Raw genomic sequence first — 7,732 nt, 5'->3', positions numbered from 1 at the left:
TCTAGTGAAGACATCCTAACCTCATGTGTACGAGTCGCACTGACCACAGTGATTGAGGACTAGGCCAAAGCCCTAAGGAATGATACCAACAGAGATTCTATCTTGTGCCCTCCCACAGAAAGCCAAGGGGTATCACAGGTAGAAATTGGCCAGCCTTCACTTTTGTTTATTCTACAATATAAGGCTCCATATCTGTCCTAGCATCTTCACGCTGTTCCTTCCTGGAGACCCCTTTTCCAGGTCCTCTTTAAGAATGGCCTTTGGTATCTGGCTCTCTGCATAAAGCAGCCCCCAAAAAAGTAAATTAAGCTAATGTAAAACACTACCTGTTGCCAACTGTTTGAACAGTGAGCAAGGAATAGCAAGAAATATTTTATTTCAGCTATTATCAATTTTAGTACCATGTGATATTTTCCACTAATACAAGTAGGAACATTTGGATGCAAGTGATAATCACTTGTTTAAGCAGTTTTGCTGCTGAAAATGATAATTTCCAAAAGCTACTTTCCAATACAAATAGCCTCTTGTTGAGACCCACCACAAACAGCATGACTCATACAAGAGAAATGGGCAGAAGATCTTGTAATAAACTAGAGAACCCAAATGCAGACTCCATAAACCAAAAAGCATTAATGGAAAACAGACCCATTCTTTGTAGGATCATATGAGGAAGATATATTGCCTCCCAAGAATTGGCTGTGTTTCAAAGTCCACACCCCGCTGCTTGTCAGAGAAGATTGTGGTTAATGCTGAGAAAGACATGTGCTGATAGAATTGTAATTGCCCTCAAATGCCTGAATTCCTAGTAAAAATGTCTTAACCTTATATGTGCAAGACAAAACGATCTAAGGAATAAAGTATAGACAGGTCCAGCTGTAGGAGATGATTATTCATATTACAAAAGAATTCACCTTATCTGAAGAGAAGTCATGGGGCCCCATGCATAGTAGGTGCTTTAAAAAATGTTTATTGATTGATATGACTGTAATTGCACTATTGGCATTTATTGATTGAAAAAATGCTTGATGATAGAAAGCTCCAATACTTTTAATTCAGCAAATTTGTATTCTACAATTCCAGCAGTGGTGACATACATTTGAAAATGCTTCATTACTTTGGTGAATCTGTGATCTCATGGATGCAGTTTCAATATCGAAAGATGCCTCAGATACTTATTAGCTGCTATGGCCCTGGACAAATCATGTAGTCTCTGTTTACCTCATTCCCTTCATTTGCAGAATGAAGATAATAGTACCTACCAACTATGATGTATAAAAAGTTGGAGAGACATTGTTTCTGGGCAATTAATCATTTCATTAATTTTTGCTAGAAGATAATTAATAAAAGGATCAGTTATTGGGCCACCTCTTGTGAACCAAAGATGCATCATGGTGGCTTCTTTATGCTTATATGCCCTTGGAAAAGTGGGTAATCTCAAAAGATGGCAATCAACTCTGATTGGTTAATAATTAATTAGAAAAATGAATATTATTATGAGGGGTGGACCTATTCTAATGAGGGGCTGGGGGACATGACAGATCACTCAGACTTGTCTGACTAGAACCCAAGAATTTCACCCAGATTAGATTTTCTTTGTAAGGTTTTTCTGGTCAGGTTGGGCAACAGTTCCATTTGGATAAAATGGTCTAGGTAGGGTAAATTTTGGGGCAAGGTCAGAGATCTCTTTGAAAGACTAGACTTTGAAATAGGCAAAAGGAAAAAAAACCCAGATCTTCCCAATAATTCATTATTTAAATATAAGAGAGAAGTAATCATTTCTTTCACTCTCAGGAATGTTGCGAGGATCAAATGAGATAGTATTTATAAAGCACTGAGCATAGTGCCTGGCACATCGCAAGCACTATAGAAACATTGACTATTGTGATAATTATGTAGGCTGCAACCCATCCATGCCTACCTATCCTGACTGTGTTCCAGACTCTCCCAAAAATCTTCCTCATGGGGTTCATGCAATAAACAGGGGAACTTCCTCTATCTTTCTCCATATTTGTGGATATCAGTGGAACACGGAGGCTCTCTGGTCAGTTATTGCTGCTTGCTATGTGAACAACCCATCTGTATTTCCAATCATATATCTTTCTGCTGATATCCTTTATGCAAGGATATGCTTTACCCTCCTGTGCAATTCTTCATTGTTCATATGAGTCAGCCTGTTCATGCCTGTAATGTACCTCCTCAATTCTGTTTTGGCTGACCCTCAACTTTAATTTGGAAAATAGTAATATGTCTACAAATGTGACATATTATTTATTAAGTTTATGAAAAATAAACTGTGGGGATTTGAGAGAGGTATTAGCAAACATTGACTTTTCTACATACCCACCAGCAGCTACAGGAGGAACTAATATCATTTTCAAGGCCTGTGGACTTTCATTTTTGTTCTTAGATTTTTTAATATACTGAGTCATGCTACATATTTTAGAGCCGAATAAAGATCAAAATGGCAATGCTTGGTGCAAGCGTGGATTCACAGGCCTTTTGCAATAACTCTGCAGCCACTAGAGGTCCTCCACCTATCCATGGGGGACCACTAATCTACACAGCCCATTCATTAACCACTTGAAAGAGAGGCAGATATATAGGCCTACTTGAAGACACAATGTTGCCAACAATCGCTTTGCACTCATGAGCAATCTGAAAGCAAAGTAAGACAAAGACTAATTTGCAAATGAAAATGAAAGTCAACAAGGAAATAGTATTGATTTTTTTTAATGAGCTACATAACTTTTCAGAAACATGCTGTATCAACAGAAGAAATCCTGTATTGACATGAGCAACACAACCTAACAAGTAAGAGGTGGCTAGGGGACTTCTGAATCAATTTGGTAATTCTAATTAATTTGGAAGAAGGTAGCCTCTTCCTCCTACTGGTGAGTTCCTCACTATTCACACATGTATATACATTTGATGGGATGCCTACTACATTATGCCAAAGCAATAGGAATAGGGCTCAGTAAAATATGATAGATTCAGGAAAGAAGTGGAGCTTCTAGTTAGCAGGGGCTTAAAAGCTAAATCTGATTGGATAACTCCCCACTAACCACAAGATTTATGCTGTTGTTAGTCATTTTCAGTCATGTCCTTCTCTTTATGACCCCATTTCCTTCTCCAATTCATTTTACAGATGAGGAAACTGAGGTCAACAGGATTAAGTGACTTACCCAGGGTTGCATAGCTACTAAGTGTATGAGGCCAGATTTGAACTCAGGAAGCTGAGTCTTCCTGACTGCAGGCCTGGCTCTCTATCCACTGAGCCACCTAGCTGCTCACAACATTTATACTAGTAAGACAAATGCAGCCTCCCAAAATGAAACAGAAAAGGAAGACAGATGGTCACCTATTCTTTGAGAACCATAGAGAATTTGGCTCCTCCCCTGATGGAGTGGAGCACACTTGTGGTGGGATGTCCCAGAGTCCAAGCATTTTGGTGACTAGGGTCAGGTTAGCAGCAGTGCTGCTTGGTAGGTAAATGAGGAAGGTTCACAGTACTATCAATAATACATAGCACGATGTCATGGGGAGAATTCTGGATTGAGAGAGAACCTGGGTTTGAATCCTGCCTCTGACACTTGCTATTCATGTCACCTTAGCCAGGTCACTAGGCCTATCTGGACCTTAATTTAATCATCTATAAAATGAGGAGGGAGAGGGAGGAAGAATTATATAACTTCTAAGTTCCCTTCCAGCTCTCAATCTACAGTCCTATAACCAAGCACTCATTTTAATACAGCAAAACTCCAGCATTAGGTAACCCCTTGTTCCCAAGCACTGAGACATATCCCATCACCTGAGTCTCTCCCCACTTCTCACTGCCTTCTCAACCCTGCCCCAGCAAGTCTGATTTTTACAATGAATTTTTTTGTTGTTTTTTAAATTTGCTGTTTGGGCAGCTAGATATCCCAGTAGATAGAGTGAGAGGCCTAGAGTCAGGAAGACTCATCTTCTTGAGTTCAAATCTGGCCTCTGACATTTATGAACAAGTCACTTAACCCAATTTGCCTCAGTTTCCTCATTTGTAAAATGAGCTGGAGAAGGAAATAGCAAACCACTCCAGTATCTTTGTCAAGAAAACCCCAAATGGGGTCAACAAAGAGTCAAGCAGGACTGAACAACTATAGCAACAAATTAGTTGCGAAGACTCTGTGTCTTTCTCCACCCTTGCCCCATACCAAGAGGATCAAGAAAAAGCCCTGATTTCACAAAAATGTTCAATATTTTTATATTGCTATTTTTAGGCTTGCCATGTTGTTCCATTCACATAAAATACATCAGACAGCTTATAACATTAATCACTAGCACAATCTTGAAAGTCAGTTGGAAATCAATCATTACTTTTTTATTCTAATGCTCCCTGTCCTGGTCTGACTCTGATCCACTTAGCCCTTTACCTTCCTGGGGATTCCCTTCTGTGGAGAGGTGCCCCAGACACTCTGGAGAACTTAGCTCTTCCTTGATCAGAGTAGTCTGCTTCCAAAAGGATTCTTAGCCTGGGGTCAATGAATTTGTAGGGGGTTTTTTTCAATATTTTGATAACTTTATTGCAATGTAATTGGTTTACTTTGTAATCTTAATGTGTTTTATATTATGCTTTTAAAAAAACATTATTCTGAGAAGGCTTAGTGCTTAGCACAGTGCCTGACTTGTAGTAGGTGCTTAATAAATGTTTATTGATTGATTGGAAATGGGTTCATAGGATTTACCAGCCTTGTAATGGGGTCCATGACACAGAAAGATTAAGAGTTCTGGTGACTAACTCATCCCCAAGTCTTCCTGGGTCTCTCTCACCCAGTGCTCCCCACAGGTATTGGCACATTTATAACCCATTTCTCATTAATAACATTGTTTCTGTTGAACTAAGCTTTCCCTGCAAGGTTGTTTTAGCTAAAGTTGCATTTTTATAAAAACCAGTTAAGAACATTAACCAGGGTGTGCCTATGTTCCCTGTGAATGGATACCTTAGTGAGAGTCTAGGGATGTCTATTCTGCCTCTCTTCAAGCCGAATATGAACAACCCTCACCACTGGTAAACATTAGGTTTACTCTTTTCGTACAGTTGTTTGATGGATTTGAAAGAAAGCCTGATAAAGAAAATCTTTGAGAAAAATGTGCTCAGAATGCTGGACACAAGTACACTGGGCCTTACTGTACAGCACTTGTAGTTGTTCTGAACAGCTAGCAGCAGAAAAAGTAGAAAACCAGGAGCCAGCTACAGCTTTGTTGCAAACTTGCTGTTGTCCAACGGAGAAAAGGAAACTACCCGTTTCCTTATAGATATGAGCCTATTCACTCCAGGTACTTGTAGGGAGATCAGGTCACATTCTCCACCAAATCTAATCCATGAGGGGTGAAAAAAGAGAAGGGCCTTAGAAGGTGTGATACTTTTAGCACAATCAGGGAAGTTAGGTTGAATTAAAGGCTCAAACAGTCATCGAGAGCCTTAACGTAGTTATTAGCTTCTCTCCTGGTCTTCGATATACAAATGCTGGGAAACCCAGAACCTCTAGAATGGTCTTCCTAAATTGGCCACTGCAATATGATAGCAGGGCTAATGAGTTGACAATAGATAGAGCTAGTACAGTAGAATTATAAAGCCCAAAGGTGCCTGGTGCTGCTAGATGGTCTTCCTTTGGTGAGTACATATTGTTGAGAATATCTCTGGCACTAGGCTATTCTGTAACCTACTCAGGATCTTGGGCACAGAGAACTTCAAAAGTTTAAGGTCATGACACTATGTCAAAAGACCAGTGGTAGATGCATTCTTAACCACACCTTCTGAAGCCTCCCCACTTTCTCATGTATCCTCATGTTTTGAACCCTACCATCCCATAGTTTTGGTAAAGAGTTAAAGGATCTGATTTTTTAAATGTTGAGTGGGATAATTAACAATGTGCTATCATGGAGACTTCAAGGTTTCTTCAGCTTTTGTGACTATGAAAATTTGGATCCATGTTGGAATCATATGTTCCATTTGTAAATTGCTCATTTTAAAAGAATAAAATAGTATATTCTGGATCTTGCCAGCTTGGTCTATTGGGTTCAGAGGGTTACTTCTCCTAAATGCTAATTAACTTTTGCCATTCTTCTGATTTTGTTGGTTGTTGTATTATCATAAATAATTTAAAAAGAAAATTTGGTCACTATGGAGATGCTGGCAAATTTGTCCCATTTTTCATCGATTTGTTCTCTTCCCAACTGCATCTATAAATATTCTTAGAATGACCTAGCTTACTGGGTGTCTCGCCTCAAGATTTTGGCACCTTTATTTTCCTCTCTGCCTCATCCATTCACTCCCGACTCATAATCTTCTCCCATAATTCTCTCCATTAACATTTTGGAAATAATTTATATTCTAAAGCTGGTGTTGTCCCTTGCTGTCATGCCTCTCTTTATTAAATGCTGGACAGCTAAGGCAGTTTAGGGACTCTGTTGAAAGAAACAGTAGAGCTGTATCCTAGAATGAAGTAGCTCTTTGTCCCTTCCTTCTAGAAACAGAAGGGGCTAGGGCTGGGGTGGGAAAACTTCAGCCTTGAGGCCACCTGTGGCCCTCTACGTCCTCAAGTGCGGCTCTTTGACTGAATCCAAACTTCACAGAACAAATTTGACCTAGAAGTCAATAGACCTCTAAACAGTCAAAAAACAGTCAATAGAGAACTCCCCCCTTCCCCAAGTCCAGAAGACCTTTGTTCAAATCCAGCCTCAAATACTTACCAGCCTTATGACCCTGGGCAAGTCACTGGATCTCTGTTTGCCTCAGTTTCCTCATCTGTAATACAGCACCTATCTCCCAGGGCTCTTGTGAGAATCACATGAGGTAATCATTGTAAATCGCTTAGCACAGTGCCTGGCACACAGTAACAGCTATAAAAATGTTAGCTATTATTAAAAAGGGGTGGGGAGGGGAAGGGCAGAGAACAATCAAACCACGGAGACTCAAACAGGAATTAAGTAAAACTTCACCAGCATGAATGCCACTTCTCCTTCTCTACCCACTTAGCTAAATCTTGTTTCAATTTCTTGGTGAAATACAGAATTTAGCTAACAGAGGTAGTGTAAAATTAAGAGTCTGAATCTTGAAGGAAACATGCCTCCTTTCTTTCGGTTAGAGGAGGTTTTAGACTACTTGGATTTTTGCCCAAATTTGTCTTTGCTACCAAGGACGATATTGGGAAATTATTGCTGTTTTTAAGGAAAAAAAGCATAAATAAAAGTAATAACTAGTAGTACAGAGTCAGATTCTCCCCCAAATCTAGGCATTTTTAAAAACAATGAACAGTAACATATCACAGATTCCCATGCTTCTGCTAAAGAAGTTACTAGGGCAGAGGCTTCCGGCCGGTTTTCCGCAATGTATTCCTGCCAAATAGAAAGAGGAGAGAATCAAAAGCTAGAGTTGCTTTCTCTCCAGACCTTAAAAAATAAAGATAGAGCAGAACTACGGTGGTTCTGTGGAGGCAAACGTAATAACGCGCTACTTCCCGGCTCCCGTTGCGAGACAGCAAAGAGTAGAACGTCAGTGGAGCCGGGGCTGGGAACAAAGGACCACCTAGATGAGTTAGGTTCTTGGAAAGGGGGTGTCGCAGTGCAGAGAAGCATCAGGCCATGGTTCTCGCGATTCCAGCCGCACTCCTCCCCAGGAGCCCATCCTTGGACCCCAGAGCCCCGCCCAATAGAAGAGAAGGGAGGGAAAGGGCGTGGCCTGTGGCCAGGGAGG

The sequence above is a fragment of the Phascolarctos cinereus genome, unplaced genomic scaffold (genome assembly GCF_003287225.1).
Source record: "Phascolarctos cinereus isolate Bilbo 61053 unplaced genomic scaffold, phaCin_HiC Scaffold_5;HRSCAF=322, whole genome shotgun sequence".
NCBI classification, from domain to species: Eukaryota; Metazoa; Chordata; class Mammalia; order Diprotodontia; family Phascolarctidae; genus Phascolarctos; species Phascolarctos cinereus.
Note: the sequence above shows the minus strand (reverse complement) of the source record.